Here is a 19,522-nt window from a genome sequence, read left to right on the forward strand (position 1 = left end):
CTAAATACGATGTGAGGTTTCAGTTGACACATTCCATGTTAGTAACCATCTGCACATGGTGGATGACAGAAGAGGAAGGATCGCCTTTGGGACCTGGAATGTGGTATTGAAGGGCAGCTCGCACCGGCTGCTTGGCCTCCCAGCATCCATCAGGTTGATAGAGAGAGGAGTCAGCAAAGGGGACAGGGTGGCCAGGTGGTGGGAGGAAAGCCAGGAAAGAAGGATGACCAGGAAGCCAAGAGGTGAATGTTTCAAATGCAGCTGTCACAGGCTCCACAGTCAGTTCCAGCTGGAAGACGCTCATTTTCATCCACATCAGGACAAAGCGGGGAAACAGGAGTCTGATCTCTTGGAGGAAGAGTGTAAGTCTTTTGGAAGACAGATATTTTAAAGATAGACACTCTAGGAGACCACTTATGAAGACAAAATTTTTTTTAAAAAATCTTTATTTTAGTTGTAGATGGACATGATACCTTTATTCTACTGATTTATTTTTAGGTGATGCTGAGGGATTGAACCCAGTGCCTCACACGTGCAAGGCCAGGGCTCTACCACTAAGCTACACCCTTGATTGTAATTTTATAAGTTATAAATATGCAAACTAAAATTATAAATTCTCTGAATTTCACTTAATTCTCCCATCATTTCTGATGATTGGAATCAAACTATCTTGAGAAACAGAAACTATCTTCTTCACTCCACAAATAGCACAAGAAAAATATATTTCAGTTAATACACATATGCCCCATTGAATAATTCTGAAACTAAATTTTTCCTGTTTCAATGTGGTTCAAATGTTGGGCAGTCTACCACTGAATTACTACTAAAATTATACAGCAATTAATACAATTCTCAACAGCAATCTTTCTGGTAGACAGTAAATAATGTTAAGGTCACAAATCAAAGTATTAGCATCTTCATTAAATATATTATAATTTGTCTATTTGCTACTACACACAAGGATACAATTCTCTCACATATACTTTTCTTACACTCTAATCATATTTTCACTTCCATTAAGTCCTACTGCAATAACATGGAATTGAATTATTGCCTCATTCATACACTATCATAAGCAAGCCACTGTCACTTTTTCCCTAAGCTATAACAGTCATTCTTAGAAAAACCAAAAATTTATAACATGATTCATCTTAGCTCATATAAACCAATTTTCTCCCTGGAAGCTAACGTGAACATTGGTAAGATTCTTTTGGATCTGAAAGTACCTTGAAAGCCCCTCTCTTTTGAGCTAAGAAATATCAGACTCAACAAGAATTTGAATGAAAGAAAAACCTTAAATATATGTACATATGGAAGTTACTTAAGACTCCATGTCATTTTGATCTCATTCAAGGGCATATGTGGTTTTACTGCTTCTTTTTAAGGGGGATGTCATGGGGATGGATCCCAGGGCCTCTGAGTGAGACACATGCACTTGACCACTGAGCCACCCCCACAGTCCAAACGGCAAGTTTCCAATACTGGGGAAAAGAAAGCTCCCCTGGAACCCTGAACAGGGCAAAACTGGAGACAGAGGCTGGGCACGAGATGCCTCATAAAGGACACAGACACACACACACACACACACACACACACACACAGTGATTTTCAAAAGTCTTCATTTTGCAAACATGAACCTACTACAAAAATGAGTTTCCTTTCAAAAACTGATGTTTTTACAGGGTATCAATACTATAATACTCCTCCACCACTCCAACTTGAACTATTATGGAAAATAGGGTGCCATTAACAAAACCAGCAAGAGCAAGCCATGAACAAGAATGCAAACCTTAATGAAGAAAAGTTAAAGGCTATAAAAAAAATCTAAGTGGAGAGAGGACTGTGCTGCTAGTGTTCTGTTTAAAGTAGTATGAACTCTATTTACCATAACAGTTCAACACAGTCCCTGATAAATCCAGCTGATGTGTTGAGGAACTTGCTATGCTCATGTCGATTATATATGGATGAGTAGAAGCCCACAATGCCTAAGTCAATTTAAGGAACAAGAGGAAAGAGCAAGGCATGCCTTCCTGGGTATTAAGGAAAAATTAAACGTCATCAGTAAAGAAACAATACAATACTGGAGCAGAACAAATAATTGGGCCAGTGAAACAAAATGGGAATATGTGAGTGGTGTTGTGCATGTTGAAAACTGGTCTATGAAATTCGCACCCCGGGGGTGCTGAGATGACTGGTTCATTAGACACCCACAGTTGGGGCCCTACCTTGTCCCTCACAAATGGACAGACACAGATGATAGTTAAATAATAGACTAATGGAGAAAAATAGGCAGAATGCATTATGATGCATGGCTGGTTAGACAAAGGTTTTCCCACCAGACAAACCAGAATGAAAAATGGATATTTGCCACATGAAAATTACGGAGAAAGTGAACAATCTTTGTTCAGGTTAGGTCATCACAGTGATAGATAGTGGACCGTCTTAGAAAAGATACTTGCAGTATTTAAAATCAACAAACAATATCAAAACAACACAAAGGAACACAAAAGGGAGTGAGGTATAAATGAAATGGGAGAATAATCAGAAAACAGGCAGAGGGCATAACAAGGACACAGGAATGCAGACTCTATCAAGATTCTCAAATGAGATGCCATAGGAACACATCATGTAACAAAAGTAAGAAGAGTGACTGATTCCACATGTTAGTGAGTAACAGTGCAGCAGGCAGAGTTCCGTTCTGAAACCGTCTGATGGTTCTTAAAATCAATAGGTACGTGCCCACCCTCATGATCCAGTGGTTCCATCCTGAAGCCTCCCACAAAGATGCTCACAGGTCCTTGGTAGACTCTTTTTGAAGATTTTCAAGTGGCATTGCTGCCAAGCCATCTGCAAGAGGAATGGAATTACAAAATATGATAGAGGCACACTGTGGACTAGTATGCATCAGATACACACTCCTGGACAGATAGATGGGTATATTCATATAACTTCTATTATAGATGAATATAAATACCTATTTATGTATAGTTATATACAAGTTATGTTAATACACAGCAACTTAGTTGTCAACAATTATAAAGAGTTAAGAATGAGATTTGCAGCACAAAACTATACACATTAAAATAACACTACATATCTGGGTATGGTGGAGCACAGGACAATCCCAGTGGCTCTAAGGCAGGAGGATCACAAGTTCAAGGCCAGTCTCAGCAACTTAGCAAGGCCTAAGCAGTTTAGCAGGACTCTGTCTCAAAAACAAAAATTAACTAAAATAAAAAAGGCTGGGAATGTGGCTCCGTGGTAAAGCGCCCCTGGGTTAAATCCTGGTACAAAAAAAAAGAAAAGAAAAAGAAAAAAATCACTACACCCAATATAACGTATTTTACAGGAATAAGCATACAGCTAAGGACATTTATCCTTGAGATTATTTTCAAGTAGAACAGAGGCCTAAAGTTAGATAAGCACATGAGTAAGGGTATGAACTAAGAACTGAGAAGCAAGGTAAGCTCAGCTTCACCTCACAGGCACCCAAGAAATAAATGAAAGCAAACAAAAACTATGAATGCATAATTGGAAATAGGAATACCTGATTCCTAGGGGTAAAAGTTACATTGGTCATCTATAAAAACCTTTTAAGACTATAAGGTCTAGGAGGCCCATTATGCTAACCAAGCAGGAAAATTATTTTGTTTTAAAAGGACATTTGGCGTCTTGCTACAGTTTTGGAAATACTGTGTAATTCCTCTCATACCAGTTTCAAAGTTTTCAAAGGAAAAGTCAAATTCCTTCTCAAGACCTCTGAACAGCATGTAGCCCTCGTACTGACTTCCTTTTCCTTGTGTGTGTGTTTTCAATTCAGATCTTGACCTAGTTGAGGACGTATATGAGTTTTATAAACCTGGGAAGGATTGTGTGGAGTGACCCCACACAGCTCCCTGCAACCAACATCACACCATCCCTTTCAAATCCTTTTCCTCCTCTGAGCTTCAGTTGATACAGAATGCTCTATGTTCCTATGAGAAAAATAGTAAATTAAATTTTTTTGAATGAAATAATATATTTTTAAAAAGTCAGCCATTCTAGCCAGGCATGGTGGTGCACACCTGTGATCCCAAAAACTTGGGAGGCAGAGGCAGGAGAATCACAAGTTTGAGGCCAGCCTGGGCAACTTAGCAAGACCCTGTTTCCAAAAAAAAAAAAAAAAAAAAAAAAGGCTGGGGGTGGGTAGCTCAATGGTAGAGTGTCTCTAGGTCCAATCTCTGGTACTGCAATAAATAAATAAATAAATAGATAGATAGATAGATAAATGAAATGGAAAAAAAATAAAGCCAAACATTTTCTAGACAACAAAATGTTTTGCTAAAATAATAGTTAATATATCTGCGTGTGAGATGATGATAGTGCAGGTTATCAGCACAGGCTGCTTCCTCACATGTTGAGCTATAACATTAGAGAAGCACCCGGAGGCAAGCATGTAAAGCAGGGTTTATTTAAAAAGGAGTAACACAGACTCCCGGGAAGGAGAAGGGGGCCTAGCGGGTATCCTGGTGTCCCAAGAAGTGAGGGTGTCCTGCCCCTTTTTATACAATCCTAGACTTTCTCTATTCTGCTGCCTTCTTCTGCCCCCTTGTCTCTCTTCTTCCTGCATACACGGTAGGCCCAGGAGATGCCCAGGGGGTGGCCACCAGGTGAGAAGCAGAAGGGCAGGGAGAAGGGCAAATGGAGTGACCCAGGCAGGAAGCAGCCCAGGAGACAATGATTAACGACTTTTACAACTCCCTGTAGGGAGGGGACAATTCCTGGGACAGGTTACCTAAGCAACAGGTTAGAGCAGGGGTAGGTTATCCTGATAAAGGGGGAGAAAGGGCTCTGAAGACATTAGCACTGCAGTTCCTCAGGCTGGTCTCCAACTTGCTGGACCCAAATTGGCCTCCATTGTCTTTATCTGACCCAATTGCGTATCCACACTGACTGCCTGTCTTTAACTCAGGCTTCATTAAGAGTGGTGAATTTCCTTTTCAATCCTGAGGAAAACTTGAGGAAAGGTAGTTTTGAAGCCGACCCCTGCCTTCTTGCTGAGGGAGCCTTGTGAGTTCCCCACTCCTGTCTCACCTGTAAACCTTCCCTCGCATTTCAAGCTTCTAGATGGATTGAAGGCCAAGGGTGTAACTAACAGTTGAACAGCGTGCTCACAGAGTTCTGACTGTCTTTCACCAGCAATGGCGGAGTGGAGACGTTAGAGAGGAAGTGGAAAGAGACCTTGAATGGGAAAGAGGAGACAAGGATGTCGCAGCCTGCAGACTGCCGAGCAGGTCTGTGCTGGCCTATGCTCTTGTTGGTAGCTGCCCTCGCTTCTCCTCCAGGCACAAACAGCAATGTCAGGAGAACTCTCTCAAGGTGGGCCCACCAAGACTTGACTCAGACTCATCTGGACAAGGAGCCCTGAGCTATTGGAGCTTTCTGTGTGAATCAAAGACTTGCGTGCGCTCTCTCTCGCTCTCTCTCTCCGTCTCTCTCTCTCTCTCTCTCTCTCTCTCTCTCTCTCTCTCTCTATATATATATATATATATATATATATATATTTTTTTTTTTAACTGTAATAGTGGAGAAAAGTGCTGTCCAGAGCAACATTAAGGGAATCTGATTAGAATTGCCAGTGCCAATATGTAATGTATGAAATATTTCACCAAAGGAAAAGCACAGGAAACAAATGAGATCATTGAAGAGCTGTACAGAATGTCTCTTTTTCCTGAAGAAAGAGTCCCCCGCCCCAGAATGACTAGCAACAAGCAGAGTGGGACTGCCCTGGGAGCAGGCAAACTCAGGCCTCTGGTGGGCTTCACCCTGATGTGCTGGTAGTGAGGAACCGCTAACGCATGAGGAGAAAGGCGCGTTGGATGCTGATGATTTCCTTTCCTGTCTGGAGAGGGCTCTCTGTGCTTTCTAGACTTAATTCCACGGTCCGGCTGCTTAGGAAACACTGTGTTTTCAGTAGCTCGTCTCCAGATCTCATTCTTGCGTTGCCATGTGCTGGAGCTTCCCCTCCAGGCTTGCAAAGGAAGGACTTTGCCATGTGACTTTTAGAAACAGTGAGGATCCTGGATTTCCTGTGGCCTGGGATTGGAATCAGGAGTCAGGAGAGGAGCCACGGACCGCCTGAGTGTTGCAGAACGCTGACAGCGACAGTGACCTAACCCTTCCTCATTCTGCATTCTCCTTCCTCTGCTGGGTTACCCTCACCCTCTTGCAGCATCTTCCAAGTGAGCCTGGAAGGTGGCTGAGTCTTAGGTCAACCCTATCAAAACCACTTCCGCACCCCACTGTCCTTCCTGCTGCAGGAACACAGAACCTCGCCGCAGTTTCCTGCCGTCTCTCCCGCTCCGGTCACCACAGTGATGGTACACCTTCCTTCCTTGCCGGCCATTAGCTTTTCAGCCCTGTGCACTGCTATTTTAATAAATCATTTTCACTTTGAAACTTCTATTTTGTGTATTAATAGAATAAATCATTTTTACAATGTGTATGAATGTCCTGTTAGTTTTGAAATTTTATGCCCCTAGCCCTTTATTTTGAAAAATTTCTAACCCATAGAAAGTTGAACAAACAGGAAATTAACACTCACATATCCTTTGACCTGATTTATCTCATGACACTTCATTCCTACACACTTCAATAAGAATCTCCTAAGAATAAGGAGATACTACATAATTACAATATCATTAGTATATACAGGAACTTTAACACAATAGTTCTTTTTTTTTAAGAGAGAGAGAGATTTTTTTAAAAAATATTTATTTATTTTTTTAGTTTTTCAGTGGACACAACATCTTTATTTTTATTTTATGTGGTGCTGAGGATGGAACCCAGCGCCCCGCGCATGCCAGCCGAGTGTGCTACCGCTTGAGCCACATCCCTAGCCCCACAATAGTTCTTTTTTTAAAATGTGTTTTTGCATTACTTTTACATTTTTTTATTTTTAGTTATAGATGGACACAATACCTTTATTTTATTTATTTTTATGTGGTGCTGAGGATAGAACCCAGTGCCTCACACCTGCTAGGCAAGCCAGCAACTCTACCACTGTGCCACAACCCCAGCCCTAACACATAGTTCTATCTGATGCAGGGTCCACTACTCAGTTTTCTCCAATATCTCCAAAATATGCCTTCTAGATGTTTTCTTCTGCTTTTGCTTTTGATCCAGTGTCCTTTAAAAGGCCATGTGTGGCATTTGGTTATCGTAATTCTTTAGTCTTCTTTAATCTAGAAGAGTTCCCCCACCTTTCATTCTGTGTTGTATTGTACGTGGTCCTAGAATCTGGATTTACCTTATTATTTTTTCATGGTAGATTCAGGTTCAACATCCTGGCAAGAGCAGAGCATGGGTAACGAATCCTCAGTAACACAACAAAAGAAAACAAACAAAAAACCCTCTATCATTAGCCTGGCCAGGCGGCTCAGGCCTGTGATCCCAGATAACTCAGAGGGCTGAGTCAAGAAGATCACAAGTTGAAGTCCAGATGCAGCAACTTTGGGAGGCTCTGCCTTAAAACAAAAAATAAAAAGGGCTGGGGGTGTAACTCAGTGGCCGAGCACCCCTGGATTCAATCCCCTATACCACCAAAGAAAACCCCTTCATTACTGAGGGAAAGCTTGATGGTGGCTTGGTTATGAGTGTGCCCATTATAATGCTATGTGTTTTTTTCATCTCTTTATAACGAGCAAGTTACCGCAGGGTGATACTTAGAAATCGTGAATATCCTGTTCCCCAACAACTACTTTCACTGGGGATTGCTATATGAAAATTCAAGATCTAGGAATCAGACGTGCTCATTGCTGCTGGAATATGATCACTTCCAGGTCATTTCTGTGGCTATGGATACTTAGTAACGTGATTTTATTTTTATTTATTGTGCTGGGGATAGAATCCAGTCCTCAAGCCCACCAGGCTCATTTCCTACCTCCGAGGACCTCTGAGTCCTAGCAGGTTTGAGGTTCATGTAACTTTATTCTGACACTTGTACTGTTGTACCAGTGCTCAGGTGGGGGGTGGAAGAGGCCAGGGACAGGTATTGGCCAAGTCACTTTGTCTACTCAGTTGTCTTCCATAGTAGATGCTCTGTGGGGCACTGAGTTGTGATACAAACATCTTCACGCCCCGTGTGCGCTTCCCACATCCACCCACCTGCTCTGATCCCAGGCCTCCTTGTATCTGAAGGCTCTGCCCGTTGAGATCATTGTCCCTTGTTCCTTGTCCCTTTCCAGGCCACTCTGAATGCGCCCTGGTGCAGCTGCCCTCCTTCTCAGCTTGCCCACTTGTGGAGCTGATCCAGCTAGGTCAAGATGAGGCTTTCTCCTCCCTATCTCAGGGGACACTGCTACAAAGTCGGTGACCTACACACAGCTGTGTGCCCACTGGTCATCTTTGTGCCAGATCATGCTTGAGGCTGGTGTGTCTCCTGTCTTAAGAAGGATGGCAAGCTCGCTTTAGTGAACCTGTGAGTTGGCGACTTCTGAGAGGCAGTTCTAGATGCAGTCTCGTGGTTTCCCATGGTCAGACTTTCCCCCTCCTCACCACCTGAATGACACCCCAAGTTCTGCCTCAGAAGGCATGGTCTGGCTGCAGAAGCACACTCCCGATATTCCCACACCAGAGTCTGCAGTTCAAGGGGCTCCGTGGCAAACTGTATGCACAACACTTGGACCTACTACGGAATCCCTTCTTGCTCTGGGCTGTGTTTGAAGCCGATGGTCATTCCTCCTTCCACCTGAGAAGTGCGTCTGGACATAAGCCATGGAGCCCAAAGCCTGTCTGCTGATGCACGTCTTTGGCATAGAAGGAGGTAATTCAGGAAGCAATAATTTGTCTTTTACAGGGACTGTTCCAACACAACCCCATAACCAAACGTAAATGTTTTATAGATGTAGCAGGTTCCTAAGCTCTTCAGGGTGTACCTTGTACCCTTTGGAGCACATGTCTTCCTAAGGCCTCCAGCTTGCTGTCACTTCTTGCTTGTGTACCTTTATGACAACATGCCATCATCATAATGTACCAGTGTGACAGTGGGATATCCACATGTCCCGGATCCCTTTAGGCTCTCTTATGATAGAAAATGGAAAAGTTAAAAGAGGTACAGAACAAAACTGTTCCATGTCCTGATTGGGATAGAAAAGAATATATTCACTAAACCAATGACTGCTTAGGATGTATATGAGGCCAGATTAATCTTCTCTAGCAAAGGTACCACAACTGCCACCGTGGCTACTGTGACCTCGTTTGGTTATCCTCTAGTTTCCACAGGAGCCAGACTGGTAAATTAGAAGAATGGGAACCACTTTCCATTCATGAGGGCATGCTGATTTCTGCTGTTATTTGGAAGAAATGCTGTGTTTTCTACCTACTATCTGGGCAAAGGGTTTCGATTCCTTTTGGACATCCCCACTCTTAGCCTACACACCAGGAAGCATGTCAGAGCTCTGCAACTGCCAAGGAATCAGTCCCAAATCCCACACTGGGAAAACCACCAGTGGACGGTGTCGCGTTCCTCGCTACTAAAACACTCAGGGTCCCTCCAGGGGAACTGGGCCATGCGAAATAATCACACATGAGACAGAGATACCTTTTTCTTTGGGCGTCCTGTGATGGCGCCTCTGACCTTAAGGGTCTGCAGAAAGAGAGAGAATGAGCACGTGCTGACCCCTTTTATTGAGGAGAAGCCAGTCAAATGAGGCAAGGGGTCAGGTTTCGGGGGCTGAGTCCTTGACCGGGAATGCTTGGTCACGGGAGGGTGGCTGTGTCATTCTGACAGACGTGGCCCAGTTCTCCTCCAGGGGTTGTGCTCTTCGTCTCTTCCACCAGAGACATCTGAGAGTCTTGCCTTCACACAGCTTCACCCAAAAAGAGGGTTGCTGATCTCTGGAATATTTGTTAATCTAATAGGCACTTGCTCCAATTTTTAGATCCATAAAGGTTTTCTTTCTCTCCTCATCTGACCTGTTGTCTATCTGCTCTCCTGCGGATTCTTGCTTTGCATGATTACAGAGCCTAGGGTAGGCTGACCATGTCCACCTCTCTGTCCTCACTGCAGGCCACTCTCCTGCCGACCCACGCCCCTCACTCCTCTTTGGTGTGCAGCAGGGCTGGCCTGCTTCCTGTTGCTCGGGACCCTCTCTCACTCAGGCTCTTTGGAGAAGCGGAATCTGTGGTGGGAACGGGCAACCCAGCAGGACAGGCTCTTCAGAACCCAGCACGGGACCAACGGCGAGATCTCAGCAGACAGACACACGGAGGAACACATCTCTTTATCGAAACATGAATTTGCTATTTCTATTACTGTTATATAATTCATAAGCACACAGCTTTATGTCCTATATGGAAATCTAGGTGTACTAGATTTTAGGTGTAGATACCCAGTATCTATATCTATAGTGATGTCTTTCAATGTATCTCTATTGGTCAATTGATAGATAAATCAAGATTTATTTAAGAAATGGGTTCATACGATTGTGGAGCTGATGCATCCAAAACCCACAGGGCAGGCTGGCAAAGCTGGAAACTCAAGCAGGAATCATTTAATGCTGAGGCCTTGAGACGCAATCTCTTCTCTGAGAAACCTGTGTCTGACCACACAGTATAAAGAGAAACCTCCTTTACCTAAGGTCACCTGATTGTACATGTTAATCACGTGCATATGTGCAGTGCAGGCCTGGCATGTTCAAAGCCCTGGGATTGATCCCAGCACCACAGAATAAAAAATCAAAAAACAGGAGCACCTAGATTGGTGTCTGACTGAACAGTGGTGCGGTGCCTAGACGAACTGACACGCAAAACTAACCAGCACACCCTCCAGACTTGTGCTGGTAGTTCCTGTTTCCTCAGCCCCCAGATCTCACTCTCTGATCCTAGAGTAAATGGCTTCTTCTTATTAATCAGGTAGTTTTAAAATGTTCACAAAAAAGAACAGTTTCAGTGGCACATGCCTGCAATCCAAGCAACTTGGGAAGCTGAGGCAGGAGAATTGCAAGTTTGAGGTCAGTCTCAGCAACTTAGCAAGACCCTGTCTCAAAATAAAAAGGGCTGGGGATATAGCTCAGTGGTAGAGCACCCCTGAATTCAATTCCCAAAGCCTAAATAAATAAAATGTAGATTCATTGTTAATACCAGTGCTAAATATTTTAAAACTCATTTCACATTGTGATAGCAGGAGCAAATGTGACTCCATTTTGTTGTATGACTTCATCCTGTAAAACAACCATGCCAAGTAGAAGAGTCATGACTGGAGCAAGATGTTCCTTTCCTTTTGCTATAGAAACCTTTAAGAACACGGAACTACCTAATGGGGTATTGTTTCTGTAACTAGGGTAACGGGGCTCTGTTTCTGTAACTGGGGTGACTGGGCTAACTGTGATTGGTTAGGCTTCCCTCCGCTTAACTGCACTGTCCTGCTTCTGTAACCTGGCTTGCTTGCATTGGCTGGACCCCCCGAACATCCCTTTTGCGATTTTCAGGCTTATAAGGAGTGCCCTTGCAATTGTTCGGGGCTTATCAGGGGAACAGCTTTATGTTCTGGTCAGCCGCCACCGGTGTGCTTCAATAAAGGCTTGATTCGATGATACGTGAGTGGTCTGGATGTCAGTTCATGAAACCCTGGGACGAAGCTTTAACTATAACATTTGGGGGCTCGCCCTGGATCCATTTCTTCCCTACCCTCACGCCAAATTTGCCTCCAATGACTGGCCTTTGGACCTCGGCCCCAGAGTAGAGGGGAGCTCCTGAGAGACGTTCCTCAGCCTCACTCCGAGGACGACTCCAATCCGTCCTAGGACGCTCTGAAAAGCCTCCTGCCGGCTGTCAGTTCTGGTGAGTCGACTCTTCTCTGGGGGAAAAGGTCAGATTGGACGCAGTCGCTTACACCTTCCCCGGGAGAGGACAGACGTTGTCACTGTCTCCCTGGAGGTCTCCCTGGGAGGCCTCATCTGTCTGTATCTGGGGCCCACTGGAGGCCTCCCTGGGAGGCCTCATCTGTCTGGGGGCAGGACGAGACGTCGTCTCTGTCCCACCGGAGGCCTCCCTGTGCGACCTCAGGGATTGTTGCTTGTCCAGTGTCTGTTCTGCTGTTTGTCATTTCTCCAGTGTCTTCTGCTGTTGGTCATTTGTCCAGTGTCAGTTCGCCGGCCATTTGTTCTGTTTGCGGGCTCTCTGCCCCATTAGAGGTCTCTCTAGGTGACCTCAGCCATTGTTGCTTGTCCTGTGTCTGTTTGGCTGTTTGTCGTTTCTCCAGCGTCTTCTTGCTGTTTGTCATTTGTCCTGTGTCTGCTGGCCGGCCGTTTGTCCTGTTCTATCTGAGTGTTGTGCTGGGCCCTTTTCTTGTTCCCATAACCGCTCTTCTTTCACCAGGACTCCTTCGCTCCACCGACATCAGAGACAAGGAAGCACTACAGAGGTCTCTACCTGGACCCCTTTAACTTGTTTTCTTAACAATTTTCAGGACTTTGTCTGTTGGCTTGTTTTTGTTTGTTCCCTTTGTGTTCTGTGTTAATTTCTACCTCAGTTTGTTTCTAATGGGAAAAAATGGTTAAAACGGTTTTAACTGTGCTCACTACAGCTTGCATTAAAATGTAAAGTGCTGCCAACAGGATTAAAAGAATTATCAAAAGTAAAAGCCAAAGGTAAAAAGAAAAAGGCATTCTAGAGATTGCCTTCATTTAGGAGCTGGGCCAGGTGGCCAACTGGGTAAATCATGTCACTTCCAATAGAGGACAGATTAAAACTAAAATGTTTTATAAAATTATTATTCCTAAATTGTATAACAAAAAGCATAATTTTGTCTAAAAATTTGGCTTTTGTCACTCAGTATTTACAAGCATGAATAACTCCCAACTACTAAAAAATGGTCTAAAGATTTTTCAATGTCAGGCTAAAAGTTGGTGGCTGCTATCCAAGAAACCAGAAAAACCAGTTTAGAATGGGACCCCAACCTGGGGGACTCTCCCAAGGAGACCAATGAAGCTGCGTCTTTGTGAAGTTCTTCCAGGGAAAAATAAACCCCCTTCATTTGTCTATGTTCCCTTGACTCTTTTCAGATTTCATGAACAGGACCACCTCAAAAAAAAAAAAAGTCAGAAACTTTTAAAATTCTATATTTGTTAAACTCATAATTTTGATGTATATGTCTAGAAATGTATCCATTTCTCCTAGGCTTCCCAGTTTGTTAGAGAATGAGTTTTCTAAATAGTACCTAATGATCCTCTGGATTTCTATGATGTCTGTGGTATTTCTCCTTTTTCTTCTCTAATTTTATAATTTTGGGCTTCCTCTTTTTCTTTTGGTTAGTTTGGCTAAATGTTTATCAATCCTATTTAATCTTTCAACTCTTCATTTCATCGATCCTTTGCATTTTTTATTCTCAATTTTATTAATTTGGCTCTGATCTTAGTTATTTCTTAATTATTTCTACTGGTTTTGTAATTGGTTTGTTCTTCTTTTTCAAAGACCTTAACATGCATCATTAGTTGGTTTATTGGGATCCTTCTGAGTTTCTGATGTAGGCACTCACAGCTATGAACTTTCTCTTTAGAACTGCCTTCATAGTGTTCCAGAGTTTCTAGTACGTTGTGTTACTATTCTCACTTGAGTGTAAGAATTTTTAACATTTCTCCATTGATTTCTTCTACCACCCATTTATAAGTCAAAAGTATATTGTTCAATCTCCAAGTATTCTGAAAGTCTATCTTTTTACCTTTATTTATTTATCTTTATGTGGTGCTGAGGATTGAACCCAGTGCCTCGCACATGCTAGGCGAGTGTTCTACCACTGAGCCACAGCCCAGCCCCTTGATGTTGATTTCTCATTTCATTCTGTTATGATCTGATAAGATGTAAGGAATTATATCTGCCGCAGTCTGGCTGGGTACAAAATCACGAGCCACTCACAGCCTTGTAGATTCAAACAGCAATTCTTTATTCCCAAACTCACACCGGCACTCTACAAACACGTTCTGGGCAAATCCACACTCTCTACCGGGCTCTGAATCCCAAATACTCTCTGAATCCCGCGAGAACTCAATGGGAACTCAAGGCGCCTGAGGCAGCAGGATTAGCCCTATTCCTAGCAGGAATCACCTTAAACCTGGAACCGCCCTAAACCCGGAACGCCCTAAATCCCGATCCGCCCTAAACCCTGATCCACCCTAAACCTGGATCCACCCTGGTCCTTGAGCAAGGTCACCTTTCATGCAAAGTCACTGCAAATGACCTGGGTCCACCATGGAGAGTCCTTCCTCTAAGCAACATGGAGTAGGCTGACAAAGAAATTGCAATGCGTCATTCCTACTTGGCAATGGCTCTCAGCATATATCAATTCTTTTGTAATTGCTAAGAGTTTGTTTTGAGTCTAAAATATGATCTTTTAGGGGAAGATTCCATGAGCCACTGAAAAATAAATCTTGTTGGATGAAATGTTCTGTAGATGTTTCTTAAGTCCGTTTGATTTATATTTTTCAGGTCCAAAGAGTCTTTACTGAGTTTATATCTGTACAACCTATCTATTGGTGAAAGAGATGTGTTTAAATAAGTCACTGTTATTTTTCTGGGGTCTATATGAAGCTATAATCTAAGTAGTGTCATTTATGTAAATAGGTGCACCATTGTTTGGGGCATGAATATTTGCTATTATTATATCTTCTTGTCACATTGTTCCCTTTAGCAGTTTGAAGTCACTTTCTTTTTCTCTTCTGATTAATTTTGGTTGAAGTTTGCTTTTTGGACTCTGAAAGTAGCTATTCCACTCATCTGGGGGCTCCCTTTGCACGGTATATCAATTTCCATCCCTTCACTTTCAGCCTATGCCTATTACCTGTAAGGTGAGTCTCCTGCTAACAACACACTGGATCTTGTTTTAATCCATTCTGTTGGTTTATGTCTTTTCATTGGAAAGTTGAGATTATTTACAATGTTATTATTGAGAGATGTTTATTAATTCCTGCCATTTTGATTTCTTTCTAATGGACAAATTAATTTGGTTCTGTTTCTCATTTGTTTAGTGACTTTTCAAATGAGATTTTTTCATTTATGAGCCCTGGGGTTTATTTTTTAACTCTTTTCTGTGAAGTATTTCTTTAAATAAGTTCTGTAGTATAGGCTTAGTAGTAGGAGATTCTTTTAATTTCTACTTATCTTTAAAGGTTTTTATTTCTTGTTTGATTTTGAAGGATAGATTTGTTGAATATAGCAATTGTGATTAACAATTATTTTCTTTTCGAACTTAGAACACATTATTCCAAGCCTCCTGGCTTTTAGAGTTTGTGCTGAGAAATCATAAGTAATTCTGATTGGCTTTCCTCTAAATGTGACCTGATGTTTTTCTTTGGAATCTTTGAAAATTCTGTCCTGTATGTTAACATTTTAATTATAATGTGTCATGGAGAGGTTCTTTTTGATCTTGTTTACTTGGGAGTTCTGAATGTTCCTGTATCTAGATCCATCTCATTCATTCTCAAAGTTTTGGAATTTTTTTTTCCTGAAGAGGGTATCCATAATATTATCTTGCATCTCACAACCATCTTCAAATCCATGATTCTTATATTCAGTCTCTTAGTGTTGTCCCAGAGTTCTTGTATATTCTGGTCATGGGTACTTATTTTCTTTTCTTCAATACTCTCTGAATGTTCAAGACTGGCCTGGTCTTTCAACTCTGAGATTCTGTCTTTATCATGGTCTACTCTATTAGAGAGACTTTCAACTGTGATCATTTGATTTGACATACTGTGTCTTTCATTTCCAAGATTTCTGTTTGGTTCTTTTTCAATATCTCTCTCTCTCCTTATCAAATTTCTCATTCATATCCCATTACTGACTTCCTTAATCCATTCAGCTGTTTTTCTGTGTTCTCTTGGAATTCATTAATCATTTTTATAATCATGCTTTTGGATTCTTTACCTGATATTTCATTTGCTACAATATTGTTGGGGTCAGTTGCTGGTGAATTATGAATTTTAGAAGGTTTCATGTTACCTTGTTTTTCATATTTCTTATATTACTGTGTTGGGTTTTATGCATCCATTGGGATGCATTTCTCTTCCCTTCAGTATGGGCCTTTTTAGGGCACAGCTCTTTCTTGCCAAAGTGTCCTAGAGCAGTCTAGATTGAGGCCTCCCCACCTGTGATGTGTGGTTTCCACAGCCTTTGTATAAATTCTGTTTTTGTCATAGCAGCAGTGTCCATGAATGGGACTCATGGGCCCACCCCTAGCCATTCCTAAGGGCTTGGTTGTTAGTTGGGGTGTATGTCTCTTCTATTCTGTATATTAGAGTATAGCTGAAGTTTGAATGTCCTTGATTTGTGTGCGGAGCAAGGTGCACCATATTCTGGCTGAGTCTAGTTCAGCAGCAGAATCTCTACCCGGTAGGTTCCCAGCACCTTATGGGGGTGGGCAAATGATAACAGCATCCAATGAATATACAGCCTCAAAATAAATACACAGTTCCTCCTATGACATCTACGATATCAGTTTTTACCACGTAAACAGGAATGGTGGGATCAGCAATTCCAACAGCAAAAATAATACATAACCATGAAACAGACCTGGCATTAAAGCAAGCAGCAGGTGTCAATTATGTCATCCATAGTAGCAATAATATCAATATAATGAATGGTAGGGACAGGAATTACATAAACCAATTAGTTCTAAAATCATAAAAATACAGTTCATTAAGAGAAAAGAAAATGTAATAGGAAGGCAGAAGATAATTTACAATGTTCAAAATGAGAACAGAGAGAATGCAGAAGAGAAGTAGCTCTAAAAAGGAGAAAAAATAGGGGAAACAAAGTAAAGGAGGGAAAAGGGGTACAAGAGAGAAAGAAAAACAAAGAACAAACAGCAGCAAAACAAACAAACCCAAAATAAACCCTAGCTCTCAAAAGGGAAGGCAAGGAGAAATAACTACATTTAGAGTGAGAGAAAAAAATAGGTGTATGTACGTATGTCCTCAAACCAAGAACACACACACACACACACACACACACACACACCCGTGCGCCGGGCAGTGGTGATGGTTGAACCAGTGGAGGAGAATGGATGATCGCTGCCCAGGCCTGGCCCTCCTCCTCCCCATTTCTTCTTGGACTACGTATTGAGGGGTGGGGCTGGGGAGGGAAAAGGTTGGGGATTGTTAACCCCTTCCTCTTTGTCTCTTAATCACCAAGTTGCCAGTTGGAGTGGCCTAAGACTGAAGCTGGCAGAAGTCGCTCTCAGCTCCCTTCTCCCCAGTCTGGGGTAGAGGTAGGAAGGACCGGCAAGTGCTATCAGGAGGGGCCTGGTTTGCACAGACCAGACCCTGCACGCCCAGGGTGGGGCGCTGTGGAATTCTTTAAGGGGTGTTCAAGTGTCTGGGGTTCCGGTCTGATCAGGCCCCAGGGGCTTTGTTGGATGGCATCTGCTCTGGAGAGATGAGATCAGCATATCCCCAGGGCCTGAGAGTGGCCAGTCTGTGTCGGAGTCTGGACCTCAGGAGCCGCCCAGGAATTCTTGTGTGGTGGGGAGCCAACCCCCCACACTCTGCTGCTCATGAACACAGCCTTCTCAGGCTTAGTCCCTGGGCGTGTTCACATGTGTCTGCCCAGGTTCCCAAGCGGCCACCCACCTCAAAGGAGAAGCGAGTTGGGCTCCTTTCACTTTTCTAACTTGAAATCCATGGGTGCAACCTTCTCGGTGCCTTTTCTCTTGCATTCTGCTAGGAAACGCCGAGGACACTCCACTGGTGCAGGACAGTGCGACAGTGCTGACACTCTGCTAGGAACGCCCGAGGCCACTCCGCAGGTATGTGGACAGTTTGGCAGCATTTGCTATGATCTCCTGGCTCTGCAGCAGCAGCTCCAGCATGGTCACCTGGACATGGCTCCCATCTCAGCTCTCTGTGGCCACTCAAGAGACAGCACTTTCCAAGCACCAGTGCACAGTGCAGCCTCTGGTCGGCTAAGGTCCGGCAGCTCTTCTGCTCTCAGCCTTTTCTGTACCAAATCTATCAATGTGTTTCTATGTTCTCTCTCCCTAAGAAATAGTAAGTCTGGTGGTCCATTTTCAAAATACAGCATTTATCTCTAAGTGTAAGAAAGGCAGCTGGAGGGGAGAGCAGAATAAAGTTACAAACAGTGAACACTGGTGTGTAAAAATTCACAGCTCCTTGACCAACGAGGTGAGATGGAAGGAGCCAGACCAGGCCAACAGAAATAAACTGCACCTGTGTGTGCCAAAAGGCACTTAATCCAAGGGGGCTTCCTGCCACAGAGAACAAACGGAGGTGGGGACAACTAAAGGTAAATCTCTTTAAATAACCCAATAGGAGGCAGTAATACCTGGGCAACATTCAGGAAGGTGGTGCGCCCCACAGTACTCAGCCAGGGAGGAACCTGGGGAGGGATCTTGCGCACTAGGGGATGAACGCTTGGGTGTGCCTGCTCCCCACAGACACGCCATCTTCCAAGATTGTCATTGAAATAAAGCCTCGCCCGTACCTTCCCCTGTCAGTCCAGTCTTTGGGTTTGGGCAGGTGAGCATGCTTCTCACACTTCTCCCTCTGCCACCACGGCCCCAAGGGACTCTTCCTCTGAGTCCCTAAGGCACTCTGTCCAAAGTTGAACTTTGGTGAACTCCTGCTGCCGTGAATCCAGAGCCATGGGGCAACTAGGAACGCAGCCCTCTGCTAGCCACCATCTGGACTCTCCTCCCTTCTCAGAACATGTTTGGAAAACAAAAGAAGATACCCAGAAGTTCAAGGACATATATTAAACATAGATATCAAAATACATTTAAAAAGGCAAATTTATAATGTTTATTTTCTTTATTCACACATCAAATAGCAAGATTTAGTGGCAAGTCTAGTTGTTATTGTAACTCTTATTGCAAAATATACATTTTCCTGTAACTTTAAAGTAGTGATGAATGTGAATATTATTTTATACCATCTTTAGCCACTGTAATGTGATATGAAAATACCTGCAATTCTTATTGATAACAAAGTCTTTTGTTCTATGGCTTGTTGCCTGACTTAAAAATTGAAGAAATTACTAAAATTTCAGGCACAAGTATTAAAACTGTGTTATTTTTTTCCCACCGACCATTATGAATTCCAAATAAAGAATCCTAGTTCGTACACCATAAATATGTACAATTATTGTGTGACAGTTAAAAATTCTTTAATATGGGCTGGGATTGTGGCTCAGCGGTGGAGCGCTCGCCTAGCATGTGAGGCTCTGGGTTCGATCCTCAGCACCACATAAAAATAAATAAATAAAGATTTAAAAATTCTTTAATATTTAAAAACTAACAAACAAAAGCATCTGTTATAGTTTAGATATTAGGTGTCTCCCAAAAGCTCATGTGTGAGACAAGGCAGGGAAATTCAGAGGTAGAGTGACTGGGTTATGAGAGCCTTAACCTTATCAGTGAAGTATCCTCTAATTGGTAGGCAGGTAGGGTGTGGCTGGAGGGGGTGGGTCCCTGGGATGTGCTTTGGGGGCATGAATTTTGTCCCTAGGGAATGGAGCCACAAGTGGTCCCGGCCCA

This window comes from Marmota flaviventris, chromosome 7 (assembly GCF_047511675.1).
Source record: "Marmota flaviventris isolate mMarFla1 chromosome 7, mMarFla1.hap1, whole genome shotgun sequence".
Classification (NCBI taxonomy): domain Eukaryota; kingdom Metazoa; phylum Chordata; class Mammalia; order Rodentia; family Sciuridae; genus Marmota; species Marmota flaviventris.